The sequence below is a fragment of the Adiantum capillus-veneris genome, chromosome 20, assembly GCF_014529385.1.
Source record: "Adiantum capillus-veneris isolate H3 chromosome 20, ASM1452938v2, whole genome shotgun sequence".
NCBI lineage: Eukaryota > Viridiplantae > Streptophyta > Polypodiopsida > Polypodiales > Pteridaceae > Adiantum > Adiantum capillus-veneris.
This window is the reverse complement of record NC_140950.1, coordinates 133,723,818-133,744,210: the sequence shown is the minus strand read 5'-3', so window position 1 is coordinate 133,744,210 and position 20,393 is coordinate 133,723,818.

The following is a 20,393-nucleotide window of genomic DNA, read 5'->3' as shown; positions in this document are numbered from 1 at the left end:
ATCCACGTCGGCGTGGATGGCTATATGGCTATAGACAGTTCTTAGAGAAGCTGTGAAACTCTGCAAATATCAAGAGAGAGCGTATCTATAGCTAAATTCACACATTCAAAAATTCATTCTAGCCACCAACGCCGACGTGGATGGCTACAGCCAGTTCTAACAGAATTTATGAGACACCATCAATCACAAAAGCAATAGAGGGTATGCAGTAGTTTGGTTTATCCAAGAGATTAGGCTAAGAATGCATCTCTCCTGTACTTTAGTTTAGCCTCCTGTAATGTGTAGAAAGCTTTACGACAGGTTTCTGTGAAAGGTTTCTATATTCTTAAAAACTGTCAATAATTAAATTAAAACTAATAGCCTTAAAAAACCTTACAAAACTTCATCTTAAACATTGAAAAAAAAACTAGCTGTAGCCATCCACGCCGGCGTGGATGGCTACAGGTAATTTACAAAGGTACCTGGCAGGAGGCTTTCGAGCCGAGGAAGACTCCCTTCTCCCCATGACGAGTAAAATGCGAACTCCGAGCTTGACGATTTGTAGTGGTTAAGGCGCATATGCTGTAGAGATTGAAGGTTGAAGACTCTTATGCATTGCAAGATTGCGTGCTACAGAGAAGATTGCTTGAAGGTTGAAGATTGCTTGCTACAGAGAGTATATGGCCTCAAAGGGCGTAACTTGAGAGCAAGAGATGGCGCAAGAGAGGGCTGAGGTTTGCGGCAGGAGGTTTGAAGGCAACCGACATGGCTGAGGTTAGCGCATTAGATGGCTGTGGTTAGCGCAACAGATGGGCAAGAGGTAGCGCAAGGAGCTTTGAAGGCAAGACTTGCAGGTCTGCAGCATAGAAAGGCTACTTTAAGAAAAACGTATAATAAAATAAGAGCCAACGCATCTTGACCCGTTTTTGGAAAAGATAAAAGTAGCGTTTTTTTTTTGTTGGCACACACGTCCTTTTGCTCTACATACTTGGTTATCCGGGTTTTTTGGAATCGAACTAGATACCGGAAGGAGGTTAGGTGACCGACATACAAGGAGAGTGCGAGCAGGTGTGTTTTTCTTCCACAAAGGTGGCTTTAAGAGGTGTGGACGGCCATTGGCCTTACACAAGACGCTAACGCAATTACTGAATAACATTTTTAAATGCAAGAAAGCAATTGAAAAATCGCATTATTTATAAAAAATCATATCCCGGTCTGTAGTGTAAATTGGGCTTGCAATTAAATATTCCCAATCATAATACCATGGGACCTTGATTTTCAAGCTTAAAAATCTTTGACGCTTGCTGACCATAAATGACGCTTGCCAGCTTTTCATCTGTGCATCGATCTTCATCTCTCTACCTGTTGTCGAAGGTGGAAGTTATGAGCTCTTGTCGGAGACTGCCGGGGCTTGGTTCTAACTAATCCTCACGTGACCATGCCCGTAGCTCAGCAGTGTGCAAACACTCTAAAATACGGTTGGAGAGGGTATTTGGGATTTGTGCATGGGATATTGAAGAGGGTAGGTGAAATTCGCTTGTCATTACTATGCACGATTCACTGAAAATCTTAAAACTCAAAGTGAATTATTTTTATTATAATATATTTTATAAGGCTACGATTGTTGTTCTTGGGAACACGAACATGCAATCCTCTTGGCGGCTTGCAGTTATGAATAGGATTTTAAGCATATCAGTCTATTATATTTACACATGTTGTATCATTGAAAACCATGCCAATGCTTGCTAATATTTCTTACCTTCTACTCTGCATACTATTAACCCATGGGGAGATGTATTACATTTTTTGGTCCAAGGCGTGGACAGAAGCTAGTGCTTATGTTTGATACCAGAATTTATTCGTTGACAGTTGCTTCTTTGCAAGAACATTTTGAGCTTCGTGATGCTAATTTCTGTCTTCGTCCATTAACATTATCTGGACCGCAAGTCAAGGTAGAAGCTACTATATCATCAGATGGTGAACAAACTTTTATGCTTGATCATGAGCAACACCAGTTCTACAAGGTGGATATGAGAAGTGAGGATCAGATTGATGCTGGCATTGGTAGAGTTTCTCAAGACAAGAAAGACAAGAAAGACAAGAAAGTACCTCTCTCAGAGATCAATGCAAGTGTGATTGACATGATTAAGTGCATGCCATTGCAAAGCAATTTGTATATTGCGCTCCATCAAGCCAAGAAAGTGGTCTCTACTGATGAGCTCCCAGCTCATTATGATGGGTATATTGCTTTTGAATTACCGCCAGCTGGTCATTGTTCAGGTATGAGTGGTATGGAACAAAGACATGATAGTCACATGTGGACAGAGTATGTTACTTGTAGTAGTGATAGTTTTGATGGTGTTGTCAGATTTAGTAGATGCTCTGGGCATTTGCGTTGCATCAACATTGATTGTCCATTTTATTTGCGTTCAAATATGTCCAATGAGTCTCAATGGCGAGGTCGTCTTGTTAAATCTAGTCCTAAAGGATTGATCTCTTCTCAGTATGGCACACTGGTATGCACTCATTGTGGACAAAGTCCCGAATGTATTTCTACATGTCCTGCAGTTATTTACTATTGTTTGCCTAGAGATAAGCATAACTGTACTAGGTGTGCTTTGCATCTTGGAGAACATAATCATCCATGTTCAGAAGGGAGGAGTCGGATGGTTGAAAGTAACATTGATGAAATGTTGCTTGATCGTGCGAGTCGAGATCCTTTGGTGACTGCAAAACAATTGGGACGGGCCACCACCCATGATCTTATCATGGAAAAGCTTATTGGAGCAGGCTCAACAACAACTTCTATGATTGAAGATTTGGAATTTGCTGAATTCCTTGACAGTGTGACTCCCCTTTCAAATAAAAGGACGAAGCTTGGATTCTGCAAAAAGATCAAAGACTATCACTTCAAAGGGTCTTGAGGCAGTGCTTGACTTGAAAAGCAAGTGCAGATATCCTTTCATCCATAGTATCCTTTTCCAAGGTCAATTGGGTGAAAAGGTACAACCTCATGTATTTAAAATGTCAATTAAGGGACCAGGCAGTGGAGTTGATTTGGTGAATCGGATGCGCCCTGGAGGTAATTTAGAGCAAATGTGGGTGCACTTTGATCATGTTCACCGTGTACAAGGATGGCTGACTATGTCAGCGCATGTCTATGACCCTTACGTGCGAGAGCTGCTCACCATTGCAACTGCTGAGTTTAGCGTGGAAAATAAATATGCTCAGATTGAATTTTGGAAGATGCTAAAGAATGTGGTTAAGGAACAGGGTTTTGATAAGCCAGAGTTCAGGGGATTTATGGCAGATGAAGCCAGTTCCAATTGGGTTGTTGTGCGTACTGTTTATTTTGGAGGAGCAAAGAGGTCTATTCCAAACAAAGAGAGATCATGTTTGTTTCATTGGGAGCAAAGTATGGTTCGACATACTGGCAAGTGCATCCGTCCCGCATTTCAAGAGGAGCACAAGATTTTGTGCCGCAAGAGGAGAACTGCACCTACAGAGAATGCCGCTGAGCATTGTAAGGGAGAGCTTAGAAGATTTTGGAAAACAGGAATGGCCATTGAAGGGGAGATTGCTTTGTTGGAGACATGGCTAGCTTGGTGGGATGTGCGAGTGCCTCATTGGGGGGAAAGATTTGTATCACAAGATGCTGCAGGAATATTTGTCCCTAACACAAACTTGTCTGAGTCAAAACATGCTAGTATGCGAGCCTCTGTTGGTTATAAGGATCACATAAGTTTGTATGAGGCTGTATGTGCAGATATGGCTTTAGCTGTGCTTCAAAGTGTGAAATATAATGCCTATTTGAAAGGTGTTGGGATCTCCACCGGTCCCGGCATTAAAGATTTGGCAAATCGCTTCATGAACCAACCTTCATCTGCTTCAGTGGCAACAGGAAAGAAACTAGTTGACCTCACACATTCTTCTATGCATGAAATGGGTGTCAATAGTCCTGAAATGAACATAAATATACTCCAAGAAAAGAGTATTAGAAAAAAGAGGCCAATTTTTGCTGATGCGAATATTGTCTTGGGGGAGGATAGCCACAGGCCAGAGTATGTTACAATGACAACTTCAATTGGTGGGCTTCAGGCCAAAAAAAAAAACTCCAAGGGATGTCCCATATCCCGAAGTAAATATAGCAAAGTCAGTTTGGGCAATAAGGAGAACAGAAGCTGGGCGAAAGATGACTTGTTTTGGTGTGATGTCAAAAGATGGAGATAGATGTGGGCGGTTCATTAATGATTGTTCAATGGATGCCAAAATAGGGGTGCCAGCTCCTTGTTTTTGGGGTCACAGAAAATATCCTCCATCTGGTTCACAATAGGGAGGCCTTGTGGAAGGGTACATTTGGTTTTATAACTCCAATAACATGCACACGTGGAAGGTTCACAACATAGTTGAAGGGCCACCAGGTCCAACTCCCGATGTTTGGGTGGTTGCAGAGGGCACAAATTGCAACCCCAAGAGGTAACGCAATTGCAAGCCAATGGTTTTGTTTTGCAAGCAGGAGTGACATCAACAACAAAAATGCATGAAACAGTTCCATTGAACCAAAGAGTTGCTAGCATCCGTCCCAAATTTAGAGATGGAAAGATTGTGAAATGGAGATCACGATTAACAAAGGAGTTTCATGGCAAGATTGAAGTGGGTAGAACCATGGCAGCAGAGTTGGTGCGAGAGGTCATTGTGGTTTGCAATGAAACACATGTTTTCTATGTTAAGATTGTGGGGTCAAGTGCAAAGGGAGTGACATACTCTGTAACAATGTCAGATTTTCCTAGATGTACTTGCGAGGATTTTCAAAACCGAGAAAGCAAGTGCCTTGTGTATATGCCATGTAAGCACATTTACTTCATATTTCTGCAAGTACTTGGCCTTGACCCTCATGCTCATGAGTTCATGCATCAGGCTGCTCTAACGAAATTGGAGTTAGTCCAAGCACTTGGAGGTTCACGGGTGTTGATGCAGCCTTAAAGGCTTGTGGACCTTACAATGGTTTTGAGAAGTAGTTTTTTGGGTGATATATATGTGCTTATCGGTATTAACTTTTGCCTCAAATATTCTCGTGCGACAGTATTTTAGTTGTTGCGCTCTCCATTTTGATTTGTAGATGCGATACACCTTTTTGATTAATTTCAATGTTGATGGAAGGTTTTTGGCATGTGTTAGCGATAGAACAATTTAAAAATTATTTTTATATGTAAAGAAACTATGTAGGGAGTGTCTCTAACCAATAAAAGTCAAAGATATATACAACTAATATATTGCACAAGGATAGAAAAAAACATTGTAAGTTTTGCAAAGTTTATGGTTTGCTCAATTTTGTGTCAAAAAAATTATAAGTTTTGCTCGGTTTCCCCCTTGCTCGATTATATTTGCTCGGATTTTGGGATTCCCCCCAAAAAAGTAGCCAAGGAACTTGAATAGATGGAGCACAAAGTGTCTTTTAGGATAGATGACTTAGAAAAGCTGGACGAGCTTTGCCTTAAAGTGGTAGCTTCCCTTTATGCTAGGTGGTCAAAGATACGGACACAACATTCCCCATGTTGCTTGGACAGCCATGGAAAAGGACATTTAATGCTCACATTTATTGGCCACACGTCCACGACCACTTGTTTTCCAATCCAGAAGAAAAGCCATAGGCATCAAGTGTGAGCAACAAAGACAAAGGAAAGCAACCAATGGCCACGAACAAGGTGATACCTAAGCTCAAATGGCAGAAAGAAGCTTTATCGGACACAACCAAAACAAGTCCCAACATAAATCTAGTGACAACCCAAGGATGTGACAAGTATGGCTACCCAAAAGCCAAATTTATAACATAGAAATATGGATTAAGCAGGTGCAAGCCTCTACCCCAAAACCAGGGGTTATACAGCCTAAATACCCCAAATCACCCAAGAAAAGCAAGCACACAAGTCAAGAACAACCTTTCAAGCCCCAGTTCAAGAAAGATGGGTCCCAAAACAGTTAATACAAGAATACCTGTCCGTGGCCATTGGTTGATTTCCTTTGTCTATGTTGCTCACAGTTGGTGCCTGTGGCTTTTCTTCTAGATTGGCAAACAAGTGGTCTTGGTATTGAATATGAACCGCATTGTGTGGCCAATCAATGTGAGCATTAAATGTCCTTTGCCATGGCTGTCCGAGCAACATGGGATATGGTGTCTCCGTATCTTTGACCACCTAGCATAAAGAGCAGCTACCGCTTTAGGGCAAATCTTGTCCAACTTTTCTAAATCATCTATCCTAGAAGACAATTTGTGCTCCATCTATTCAAGTTCCTTGGCTACTCTCAGGGTTGATATTAAGAATTCTATGGGAAGTACTGTGTTAACAACAAACACCATATTGTAGGGTGTCATTCCTAGTGACGTCTTGTAAGCCACTCTATATGCCCACAATGTCGAATGTAGCTAGAACCGCGCACAATGTTTTGTTGGTGGCCTCTGCTTGTCCGTTTGCGTGAGGGTGATAAGGGGTAGATTTCCTGTGAATGACCATGAATTCTCCGAAGAGACAGTCAATTACCTTGTTGATAAAATGTGTTCCCCTATGACTAACAATTTCAATTGGTAGGCCATACCTAACAAAGACATTCTCATATAGAAATTGTGTTGTGGTGCTAGCATCATCTTTTTTAATTTGTGGTGACAATGATATATTGGGCATGTGTCCAATAAGCAAGGGGTGTGATTGGACCTATGAAGTCCATTGCCCATTTGGCAAATGTGTGTGCACCCATCATTGGCCTTAGTGACATCTCATATCTTTTCAATAGTACCTTGGTGTGATCACAGTGTTTTACATATTGCTCAACATCCATATATAATGTGGGCCACCATAATCCTGCGGTCAAGACAATTTTTGTTGTCTTGTCACCTGAAAAATGGCCTCCCAACACACCTATGTGTGTGTGCTCTAAGATAGGTAAATACTCATTCTCGATTGTGCATAACCTAAGTTGGTCATATTTACCTCGCTTATAGAGTTGTCCTTCTATCAAGGTGTAGTCTCACGCTTCTAGCTCTATGGACCTTTGTCTATATTTGGAAATATTTTCTTGCAACATTCGTGTGGTGAGGTAATTCACCATGTATTGAATCCACTCTGGAGCTATGGTCACTTGGAAAGGAGTAGCATAACCCACTGGTGCTTTGGCTTGGCATGCCTCACACTTATTGACATATTCATGAACATCACTTCACATGCATGGTCAATACATTCCAAGTCTTTGTAAGCGCTGGTAGGTATTTTCTGTTGAGCAATGAAACCCTAAGTACCGCTCATGAACTTCTTGAAGATAGTTGTCATATTCCTCAGGACTTATACACAAGCATACTATCTTATCCAAGCCATATTGATACAAGCATCCTACAATGATCTAAAAGTTTTTCACTTGCTCAATAGTTTTGTTGTTTGTAGGCAAGCTTTGTCCTATCAAATGTCCCTTTGTAACTCAAAAGAGTTACTATTTCTTGTGACCATTTAGGGATCATCCCTATGTTGAAGAGATAAGAGTCTACCATGTCATTGTCCACCCCTAATGGTGCTTCCCCGTTGGTTAACCTTGAGAGATGGTCTGCTCGTAAATGGGTTCTTACTTTCTTGACCACAATTGTGAAGCCAAATTGAAGCAATACTATAAACCATCGAACTATGCGTCCTGTATTGCATGGCGTTTTTACTAGATAGAGAAGGGCTTGGTGATCCGTAAAGAACACAAATTTGCTGGCCAATAGATAATGCCAGAATTATTCACACCATATATCACTCCTAAACCCTCTCTTTCTGCAGTTGTGTAATTCTTTTTGGCACTATTCAACTTTCAACTGGCATAATAGATTGGAAAATCCATTGTTACTTTGCCTAGTTGTGCTAAAACACACCCAATTGCAAATGTCAAAGCATCAATATGAACATGTAAAATCTTTTCCCAATCCTAGGCTTTCAAGACTGGTGCTTTGATCAACACGTCTTTGAGCTTAACAAAAGAGGTTTCACATTCATCGGTCCATACAAAGATTACAATCAGTCTATAGAGAGGGTATGAAATAATTGCAGTGTACAATGCATAGGTGTCTAAGTTAGGTGTAAAATTGCAAATGTTAAAGCATCAATATGAACATGGAAAGTCTTTTCCCAATCCCGGGCTTTCAAGTCTGGTGCTTTGATCAGCGCGTCTTTGAGCTTAACAAAAGAGGTTTCACATTCATCGGTCCATACAAAGATTACAATCATCCTATAGAGAGGCTATGAAATGAAAACAATGTACAATGCATAGGTTTCTGAGTTAGGTGTCTATGTCATGTTTTCCCCCGTGGTGTGTGTATTAGTGGTTCGATTATTTACACATATTCTATGATGGTTGGGGGACTGACCGCTCATGTTGCTTGGCATCAGGGTGTCAGTAGCATGAGTATAGAATCTCCAAAGGCGCATGTTGCGGGGGCTCTAGCTCTCTCCACAAAGGTCACAAGGTAGAAATGTCTAGCTTTTCCCTCTAAGTTAGTATATGTGCCTAGTGCTCCCAAAAACCAAGGTGTCTTTTGATTCCATTGGTCCCCAAATATACCTTAGACACCCTATGAGTCTTTAATTTCTCAGTTTGGACATCCGAGGCCCAAGATATGGCAAAACGATTGAAGCGGCTGTCGAATAATTAACGCCAAAAATTGACATTCTCCGAATGCTTCCAAACTATTTCTGGGAGTACTTCTTGCTTTGGCATTTTGGCATTTGCTTCTAGAATCTTTGTTGCTCTTTTTTATTTTTTTGGTGATTTTCCAAAAAAGTACAAAAGTTACTTTAAAAATCCAAAATTGGTCTAGGAAAATTGGACTAAAAAGTACCCAAAAATTAGAGGAAGTAGGTCATCCGTAGAATATCCCTCTCGTGTCTATATAAAACCATACTAAGATAATAATTGGCATGTTTTTGGTGATTTTTTCCATTTTTGACTAGTTTTTGACATGTTTAAGTACTTAATCACACGAAAACAAAATTATTAGTAATATTTACATAAGTATAAGGGTATATGGCCCTGACGTGACTTGAATACTTCTTAAAGCTTAGTTGGGCATTACTCTTTTAAAATTTATCAAAATAAAATCACAATAAAACGCAATTCAAGTCAGAAAGTCAATATTAAAACATTGTCCACTCATAGATTATATGATGCCTCCCTCTTCCTAGCCTGAGTCCTCTCGGATGACTGGAACTTGTTGTGCCGTGCATGGGAAATAAAAAGAGGTGACTTAATGCAAGGCCTCGTAATGTGGCCTTATGCATGCTTTTGCAGAGTATGCATGGGAAAATTTATGTTGTGCAAGATGGGGGTCGTAAGCTTATGTGCTTACGGGAATTTACTCACAAGGTTTAGTGCATTCTAAGTGTCGTGGCGATAGACTGAATAACCGCATTCTATGTAATTTCATTTGTAGTTTTTGTGCACTTTTCTTTATAGACAATTGGAAGAATTCCTCCTCGGTACTTGGTGGCATGATGATTTCTTAGCGGCGCCATACCTTTTTGATTGTTGGAGGTTATGGCGTTTCTTGTGGTAGTGAAGTTGGCCTTACCTTTGTTTTGGAAATCAAAATGTGACCTTGATGTAGATCTTGGGACAATTTCTTTTGTATCCATATGTCCTTGACTTCTTTGACCGTGTGAGATCTTGCTTGAGTTTTTGGACACCTTTGCTTGTTTCTAGCCAAGCTAAAAGGCTGTGATGCCTTATCTCTATATTGTTTTGGGACCCAAATTTATCTATAGCCTTGGCGATACCTAAGCTTGAACGGCAGAAATAAGCTTTATCGGGCACCGCCAAAACAAAGTCCCAACATAAATCTAGTGACAACCCAAGGACGTGACAAGTATGGCTACCCAAAATCCAACTTTATAAAATCTAGATTAAGCATGTGCAAGCCCCTACCCCAAAACCACGGGTTATACAGCCCAATTACCCCAGATCACCCAAGAAAAAGTAGGCACACAAGTCAAGAACAACCTCTCAAGCCCCAGTTCAACAAAGATGGGTCCCAAAATAGTTAATACTGGAATACCAAGGCTATTGATAAATTTGGGTCGCAAAACGATAGAGAGATAATGCATCACAGCCTTCTAGCTTGGCTAGAAACAAGCAAAGGTGTCCAAAAACTCAAGCAAGGTCTTACACGGTCAAAGAATTCAAGGACATATGGATACCAAAGAAATTATCCCAAGATCTACATCAAGGTCACATTTGGATTTCCAAAATAAAGGTAACGCGAACTTCACTACCACAAGAAACGCCACAACCTCCGACAATCAAGAAGGTCTGGCGCCGCTAAGAAATCATCATGCCACCAAGTGCCAAGGAGAAATTCTTCCAATTGTCTATAAAGGAAAGGGCACAACAACTACAAATGATATTACATAGAACGCGGTCATTCAATATATCGCCACGACACTTAGAATACAATAAACCTTGCCAGTAAATTCCCGTAAGCACATAAGCTTACGACCCCCATCTTGCACAACATAAATTTTTCCATGCATACTCTGCAAAAGCATGCATAAGGCCACATTACAAGGCCTTTCATTAAGTCATCTCCTTTTATTGCCCATGCATGGCACAACAACTTCCAATCATCCTGAAGGACTCAGGCTAGGAAGAGGGAGGCATCATATAATCTATGAGTGGGCAATGTTTTAACATTGACTTTCTGACTTGGATTCTATTTTATTGTGATTTTATTTTGATAAATTTTAAAAGATTAATGCCCTACTAAGCTTCAAAAAGGGATTCAAGTAACGTCAGGGCCATATACCCTTATACTTATGTAAATATTACTAATACTTTAGTTTTTGTGTGAATAAGTGCTTAAAAAGGTCAAAAACTAGTCAAAAGTGGCAAAATCACCAAAAACGTGCCAATTATTATCTTAGTATAGTTGTATATAGACACAAGAGGGATTAATGCCCTACTAAGCTTCAAAAAGGGATTCAAGTAACGTCAGGGCCATATACCCTTATACTTATGTAAATATTACTAATACTTTAGTTTTTGTGTGAATAAGTGCTTAAAAAGGTCAAAAACTAGTCAAAAGTGGCAAAATCACCAAAAACGTGCCAATTATTATCTTAGTATAGTTGTATATAGACACAAGAGGGATTAATGCCCTACTAAGCTTCAAAAAGGGATTCAAGTAACGTCAGGGCCATATACCCTTATACTTATGTAAATATTACTAATACTTTAGTTTTTGTGTGAATAAGTGCTTAAAAAGGTCAAAAACTAGTCAAAAGTGGCAAAATCACCAAAAACGTGCCAATTATTATCTTAGTATAGTTGTATATAGACACAAGAGGGATCTTCTAGGGATGACCTACTTCCTCTAATTTTTGCGTATTTTTTGGTCTAATTTTCCTTAATTCCTATACCAATTTTGGATTTTTAAAGTACCTTTTTGTACTTTTTTGGGAAAATCACCAAAAAATCAAAAAGAGCAACAAAGATTCTAGAAGCAAATGCCAAAATGCCAAAGCAAGAATTACTCACAGAAATAGTTTGGAAGCATTCGGAGAATGTCAACTTTTGGCCTTAATTAATCGACAGCCGCTTCGGTCGTTTTGCCATATCTTGGGCCTCGGATGTCCAAATTGAGAAATTAAAGATTCATAGGGAGTCTAAGGTATATTTGGGGACCAATGGAATCAAAAGATGCCTTGGTTTTTGGGAGCACTAGGCACATATACTAACTTAGGGGGAAAAGCTAGACATTTCTACCTTGTGACCTTTGTGGAGAGAGCTAGAGCCCCCGCAACATGCGCCTTTGGAGATTCTATACGCATGCTACTGACACCCAGATGCCAAGCAACATGAGCGGTGAGTCCCCCAACCATCATAGAACATGTGTAAATAATCTAACCACTAATACACACACTACGGGGGGAAACATGACATAGACACCTAACTTAGAAACCTATGCATTGTACATTGTTTTTATTTCATAGCCTCTCTATAGGATGATTGTAATCTTTGTATGGACTGATGAATGTAAAGACGCGCTGATCAAAGCACTAGTCTTGAAAGCCCAGGATTGGGAAAAGATTTTCCATGTTCATATTGATGCTTTAACAATTGCAATTCTACACCTAACATAGACACCTATGCATTGTACATTGCAATTATTGCATAGCCTCTCTATAGACTGATTGTAATCTTTGTATGGACTGATGAATGTGAAACCTCTTTTGTTAAGCTCAAAGACGTGCTGATCAAAGCGCTAGTGTTGAAAGCCCAGGATTGGAAAAAGATTTTACATGTTCATATTGATGCTTTGACATTTGCAATTGGGTGTGTTTTAACACAACTAGGCAAAGTAACAATGGATTTTCCAATCTATTATGCCAGTTGAAAGTTGAATAGTGCCAAAAAGAATTACACAACTGCAGAAAGAGAGGGTTTATGAGTGATATATGGTGTGAATAATTCAGGCATTATCTATTGGCCAACAAATTTGAGATCTTTATGGATCACCAAGCCCTACTCTATCTAGTAAACAAGCCATGCAATACAGGACGCATAGTTCGATGGTTTATAGTATTGCTTCAATTTGTCTTCACAATTGTGGTCAAGAAATTAAGAACCCATTTATGAGCAGACCATGTCTCAAGGTTAACCAACGGGGAAGCACCATTAGGGGTTGACAATGACATGGTAGACTCTTATCTCTTCAACATAGGGATGATCCCTAAATAGTCACAAGAAATATTAACTCTTTTGAGTTATGAAGGGAAATTTGATAGGACAAAGCTTGCCTACAAACAACAAAACTATTGAGCAAGTGAAAACTTTTAGATCATTGTAGGATGCTTGTATCAATATGGCTTGGATAAGATAGTATGCTTGTGTATAAGTCCTGAGGAATATGACAACTATCTTCAAGAAGTTCATGAGCGGTACTTAGGGTTTCATTGCTCAACAGAAAATACCTACCAGCGCTTACAAAGACTTGGAATGTATTGACCATGCATGTGAAGTGATGTTCATGAATATGTCAATAAGTGTGAGGCATGCCAAGCCAAAGCACCAGTGGGTTATGCTACTCCTTTCCAAGTGACCATAGCTCCAGAGTGGATTCAATACATGGTGAATTACCTCACCACACGAATGTTGCAAGAAAATATTTCCAAATCTAGACAAAGGTCCATAGAGCTAGAAGCGTGAGACTACACCTTGATAGAAGGACAACTCTATAAGCGAGGTAAATATGACCAACTTAGGTTATGCACAATCGAGAATGAGTATTTACCTATCTTAGAGCACACACACATAGGTGTGTTGGGAGGCCATTTTTCAGGTGACAAGACAACAAAAATTGTCTTGACCGCAGGATTATGGTGGCCCACATTATACATGGATGTTGAGCAATATGTAAAACACTGTGATCACACCAAGGTACTATTGAAAAGATGTGAGATATCACTAAGGCCAATGATGGGTGCACACACATTGTCCAAATGGGCAATGGACTTCATAGGTCCAATCACACGCTTTGCTTATCGGACACATGCCCAATATATCATTGTAGCCACAGATTGAAAAAGCTGATGCTAGCACCACAACACAATTTCTATATGAGAATGTCTTTGTTAGGTATGGCCTACCAATTGAAATTGTTAGTGATAGGGGAACGCATTTTATCAACAAGGTAATTGACTGTCTCTTCAGAGAATTCATGGTCATTCACAGGAAATCTACCCCTTATCCCCTCACGCAAACGGACAAGCAGAGGCCACCAACAAAACATTGTGCCCGAATCTATCCAAAATAGTAAAGGACTCAATGATAGATTGGGACCAAAAGCTACATTCGACATTGTGGGCATATAGAGTGGCTTACAAGACGTCACTAGGAATGACACCCTACAATATCGTGTTTGATCTTAACACAGTACTTCCCATAGAATCCTTAATCTCAACCCTGAGAGTAGCCAAGGAACTTGAATAGATGGAGCACAAATTGTCTTCTAGGATAGATGATGTAGAAAAGTTGGACAAGCTTTGCCCTAAAGCGGTAGCTGCTCTTTATGCTAGGTGGTCAAAGATACGGACACAACATATCCCATGTTGCTCGGACAGCCATGGCAAAGGACATTTAATGCTCACATTGATTGGCCACCCAATGCAGTTCATATTCAATACCAAGACCATTGCAATTCATATTCATATTCCATTGATTGGAGGCATCATATAATCTATGAGTGGGCAATGTTTTAACATTGACTTTCTGACTTGGATTGTGTTCTATTTGAAGGAGTACGAGTACGAGCGGAAGTGTGACGCAAGAGAGAGTGCGAGAAGAAGAGCACGACGATATGGTGAACTCGCTCTATTGTAATGTGTAGAGCATAGTGAGTTCTTATTAGGTTTTTACAAAAGAATATGTGTACATACCTGGCGGCCCGCCCACTTACCTGGGCGACCACATTGGGCTTTATACCCCAACAACCTCCCACTTAAAGTCCAATGTGGTACTTTAAGTGTGAGAGAAGCTACTATACAAGCTAATATACAAGAGATTTAGAGAAGTGATGTACTACCCTACACCTAACTGCTTGCGAAAATGCGCAAAGCTCTCTGAGGGAAGTCCTTTTGTAAGTAGATCAGCAAGATTTTCTGTGGTGTGAACTTTGACAAGCTGAAGTTGCTTATCCTCAAGCATTTCCCTGATGAAATGATACTTCACATCCACATGCTTTGTCTTTGAGTGATAAACTGGATTGCGAGCCAATTGTATAGCACTTTGACTATCACAATATAGCGCAGGCATCTCTTCTTTGATTCCCAAATCTGTTACTAGTCGATTAAGCCAAATTGATTCTTTGCATGCCTCTGACGCTGCAACATATTCAGCCTCTGTAGTAGACTGAGTAACACAATCTTGTAATCTAGAACGCCATGATACTGCTCCACCAGCCAATGTAAAGACATACCCTGACGTAGACCTTCGGTTGCCTAAGTCACCTGCATAATCTGTGTTTGTAAAACCCTTTACACTTAGCTCCTGACTCCCATAGCATATACGCATACTCTTTGTAGCTTTCAGGTATCTCAATATTCCTTTTACTGCCTTCCAATGTTTCTTGCCTGGGTTTGACATGTATCGACTTACTACTCCCACTGCAAATGCAATGTCTGGGCGAGTAGCAATCATTGCATACATCAAACTACCCACTGCAGACGCATATGGAATCTTATCCATTTCAGCCTGTTCTTCCTCAGACACAGGACAATCTTGTTTGCTAAGTTTCACATATGGTGGCAATGGAACACTCAGTGCCTTTCCCTTCTCCATATTGAAACGTTGCAAAACCTTGTCAATATACTGTGTTTGAGATAACCAAATCAACTTCTTTGATCTGTCTCTCTCAATGCGCATACCAAGTATATGACTTGCCTCACCCATGTCTTTCATGTCAAACGATTTTTCCATCTTTGACTTCAAAGCTGAAATTTCTTCCAAGTGCTTGCCAGCAATCAACATGTCATCCACATACAAAATAAGGATCAGCCAACTACCATCCTTAGCCTTCTTTGTATATAGACAGTGATCGAACTCACTATGTTTGTAGCCTTGAGAAAGTATAAACTTGTGGAATTTATGGTACCATGCCCTCGGTGATTGTTTTAAGCCATAAAGACTCTTTAACAACTGGCATACCCAATCTTCCTTGCCTTTCTCAACAAACCCTTCTGGCTGCTGCATGTAAATTTCCACATCTAAATCACCATGCAAGAACGATGTCTTGACATCCATTTGGTGCAACACCAAATCTAATATGGCAACCAATGCAAGAAAACATCTCAATGTAGTCATCTTGACCACCGGAGAGAAGACTTCATCAAAGTCAATGCCTTGTTCTTGCTTAAAGCCCTTGGCAACAAGCCTTGCTTTGTACTTTGGCTGACTATCATGAGCGGTGATCTTATACCTGTAAACCCATTTACAAGGTAGAGCCTTTTTGCCCTGTGGTAATTTAACTAGCTTCCATGTCTTGTTTTTATGCAGAGCTGTCATCTCTGACTGCATGGCCAATTGCCAATTCCCGGAGTCCTTCATTTCCCGGAGTCCTTCATTTGCACTGCTTCCTTGTAACATGAAGGCTCATTGCAATCAGCCAACATGACATAGTTCATAGATGGAACAAACCTATCAGGAGGTCGCGTGACACGTCCAGATCTACGCACAATAGGTGACTCAGGCTCAGCCACAACCTGTGGTTCCACTCTATCCTGTCCTTGCTCCTCTTGAGCCTTGACATTTTGTCTTGCACGTGCAGGTCCATCTTCTTGGAAGACAACTCTTCTAATCTCCTCAACCCTCTCTGGTTTAGAATGATATTTGGATTCATTAAAGTGAACTTTATTTCTGCGGACAACCTTTCTGGATTCGGGATCCCAAAGTCTGTACCCCATCTCACCAGAATTACCATAGCCTAGAAAGATGCACTTTCTACTCTTTGGCTCAAGTTTGTTCCTAAATTCCTTTGGAACGTGAGTATATGCCTCACAGCCAAAGACTCTGAGATGCTTGTATGGGGGCATTTTGCCTGACCATACCATCTCTGGCACTGAATCCTTCTGCAAAACCTTGCTAGGAGATCTATTTACAAGATGAATAGCTGTTGATACAGCTTCAGCCCAAAACCCATTTGGCAGCTGTGCATTAGACAACATACTTATGACCTTCTCTTGTATGGTCCTATTCATCCTCTCAGCAAAACCATTTTGAGGAGGATTGTAAGGAGCAGTAAGTTCACGTTTTATACCTTTTGACTCACAAAAGTCCTGAAAGGCCTTTCAAACATACTCTCCACCATTGCCAGTGCGTAAGCATTTAAGCTTCTTGCCACTCTGATTCTCCACAAGTTTCACAAACGTTTTGAAAACACTAAACGCTTCATCCTTGTGCTTGAGAAAGTAAACCCATACTTTCCTCGAGTAATCATCTATAAATGTCATAAAGTAAGAAGCTTCCCCTAGAGATAGGTTAGGCATAGGTCCACACAAATCACTATGAACAAGTGCCAACTGTGTATCTCTTCTTCTGCTTCTATGCTTATGTGGCTGCTGTGTTTGCTTACCATACAGACAACGTTCACAGAATTCAAAATCATTAAATGAAAAGCCAGGAAAATAACCAGAACGAGACAAGATTTCCATTCCCTTCTTGGACATATGTCCTAACCGGCTATGCCACAAAGAAACGTTCGGCTGCTCGGTTGATTACATTTTTAGAGACATTTGATACATAAATCATGTAAAGTCCTCCAGACTTTACTCCATGTGCTACTGCCATTCTTAAACTTCAATTGAACATATCCAACACCTAAGATCTCACATGTCTGCCCATTGCCTAGCCGAACATGATCTTTAGTGGGCACATAAGAGGTAAACCACTCCTTGTTTGGAGACACATGAAGTGATGCCCCTGAGTCTATAATCCAGTCACTCAGTGCATTTCCATCAGATGCTGTAAGAAGAGCTGAGTCCATTGTATTCTTCAAGAAGTAGATGTCTCCTGACACTAGACTGTTATCCATTGCAACAGTGTTTGTCACATTTATTTCTTGAATCTTCACTGAGGACTTGTTCTTCTCACCATGGTCTTCAGCTTTCTCTTTGCCTTTTTCTGCTTTCCATTCTCTGCAGTCTCTTTTCATGTGACCCTTCATGCCACAATGGTAGCATTCTATGTCACTCTTGCCTTTAGCACTGCGGGACTTGCTACGAGACTGATTCCTCTTTCCACCTTTGTACTTTTCTTTGGTCCTTCCCCTGACAACTAAGGTTGTTCCTTTGCCTTTGTCCATTGTCTTTCTATTGGTTTCTTCAGTAAGCAGACTTCCTTCTACACCTGCAATGTTCAAACCATCTGGAGGTGCAGAATTACTCAAAGCTGTGCGAAAAGTGTCCCAACTTTTCGGCAATGTGATCAACAGGAACATAGCTCTAACAGGTTCATCAAACTTGAAACCTTGAGCTGACAACTGACTATAGATTGTGTTGAATTCATTCAGATGATTGGACATAGGTGTCCCTTCTTTCATCTTCAAGTCAACAAGCTTCTTAAGCCAGTATACCTGTGAAGCTGCACTTTGCTTCTCATAAAGATCACTCAGCTTTAACCATGGTTGATAAGCCGACATCTCGTCTGCTACATTGAAGTAAACGCTTTCTGCCAAAGTCAGCATAATGGTAGAAAGTGCCAATTCATCCATTTCGCTCCATTCATCTTCGTCCATATCTTCTAGTTTTATCCCCTTGAGCTTTATAGGTTTTATCTGCTTCTTTTGTACCAACACGTGCCAAATCTGCTTCTTCCACAATGGAAAATTGGTTCCATCCAGCTTCTTGATATTGTAAAGAGCAGTGTCCTGTGATCCAGCCATAGCTACGCTTCACAATGGTTTACTTTCCTAGGAAAAATTCGGCAGAGTTTCCCCTGTAAACTGACCTCTGAACCAATATCAACCTGTCAAATGAACCAAGAAAGCTTCAGATTCTGCATAAATTTCGGCAGAGTCTCCTTTGTAAAATGGCTCTGGTGTACTCAAAAACAGACCAAAAAACAGCTCAAGAAACATTGTCTCTCTGACACTGTAAGTTGCGGGTAAACCTGTCCTGCACCTGTACTGTCTCTCACTATCCTGTCACTGTCCTGTAAGCATAGAGTGTGACAATGCCTCAACGGCAGTAAAGCAAAGATGCAATCCCAACTGTCCAACTCACAGTCAATACATCCTAGCTGCCTATCTAAGGGTGCTCGAGGGATCGCTCCAAGACCTGTATCACCGAAAGGATCTCAACATTCGAGAATCCCCCAGCTCAATAAAACCTCACTCGACCCTCAACAAAGGCTGCAGTAAATCTGACAGTACATAGACTTCCCACAAAGTCATACATCCATAAATTTCCCACTGTATGCTGTAACCGCTGCGGTGGTTGTTTGTTGCGTGACTCACAGCCAGCAAACCCTCAACAGACATACATCATCTCTGACAATACATCCCATGTGGAAGTACCTGCAATGTTAGAATGAAATCTGGAATATCAAGCAGCAAACACAAGCTACCTGATGAACTAGTGGATGTCGCCTATAGTCTGTGTGTAGATACGCCCGTGTCGTATGTGACACGTCTCCAAGAACTGTGAGCCGTCCTTCGATGTGTAGACAACCACAAATCAACACTCTGGGAGTGTCGATATCCTCAGCACCTGCAGTCGTAGGTCGAAAACCCCAAATTTGCAGAGTCGGATCTGCACCCGTCGAGACCACGTAGTCGAAAATGGCTTGCGCAGACCTTTGTCGAAGCCGAACGGTGGCCGAGATGACCTCAGAATGAAATTCTGACAACACCATATCCTTCGGGCTGTCCCACAAGATTTGGGGCCGTGTCTTCGCCTGTCGAATTTCACTCCAATCTGAGTTGGTGACTCTACCCTCCTGCAGTGCTGCCCCGAGCCTCGATCTGAGCTCTGATACCAGTTGAAGGAGTACGAGTGGAAGTGCGACGCGAGAGAGAGTGGGAGAAGAAGAGCACGACGATATGGTGAACTCGCTCTACTATAATGTGTAGAGCATAGTGAGTTCTTATTAGGTTTTTACAAAAGAATATGTGTACATACCTGGCGGCCCACCCACTTACCTGGGCGACCACATTGGGGTTTATACCCCAACACTATTGTGATTTTATTTTGATAAATTTTAAAAGAGTAATGCCCTACTAAGCTTCAAAAAGGGATTCAAGTAACGTCAGGCCCATATACCCTTATACTTATGTAAATATTACTAATACTTTAATTTTTGCGTGAATAAGTACTTAAAAAGGTCAAAAACTAGTCAAAAGTGGCAAAATCACCAAAAACATGCCAACTATTATCTTAGTATAGTTGTATATAGAGACAAGAGGGATCTTCTAGGGATGACCTACTTCCTCTAATTTCTGGGTATTTTTTGGTCTAATTTTCCTATTTTCCTAGACCAATTTTGGATTTTTAAAGTACCTTTTAGTAATTCTTTTGGAAAATCACCAAAAAAATAAAAAAGAGCAACAAAGATTCTAGAAGAAAATGCCAAAATGAAAAGCAAGAAGTACTCCCAGAAAAAGTTTGGAGGCATTCGAAGAATGTCAATTTTTTGCCTTAATTAATCGGCGGCCGCTTCGGTCGTTTTGCCATATCTTGGGCCTCAGATGTCCAAACTGAGAAATTAAAGACTCATAGGGAGTCTAACGTATATTTGGGGACCAATGGAATCAAAAGACGCCTTGGGTTTTTGGGAGCACTAGGCACATATACTAACTTAGGGGGAAAAGCTACTCATTTCTACCTTGTGACTTTCGTGGAGAGAGCTAG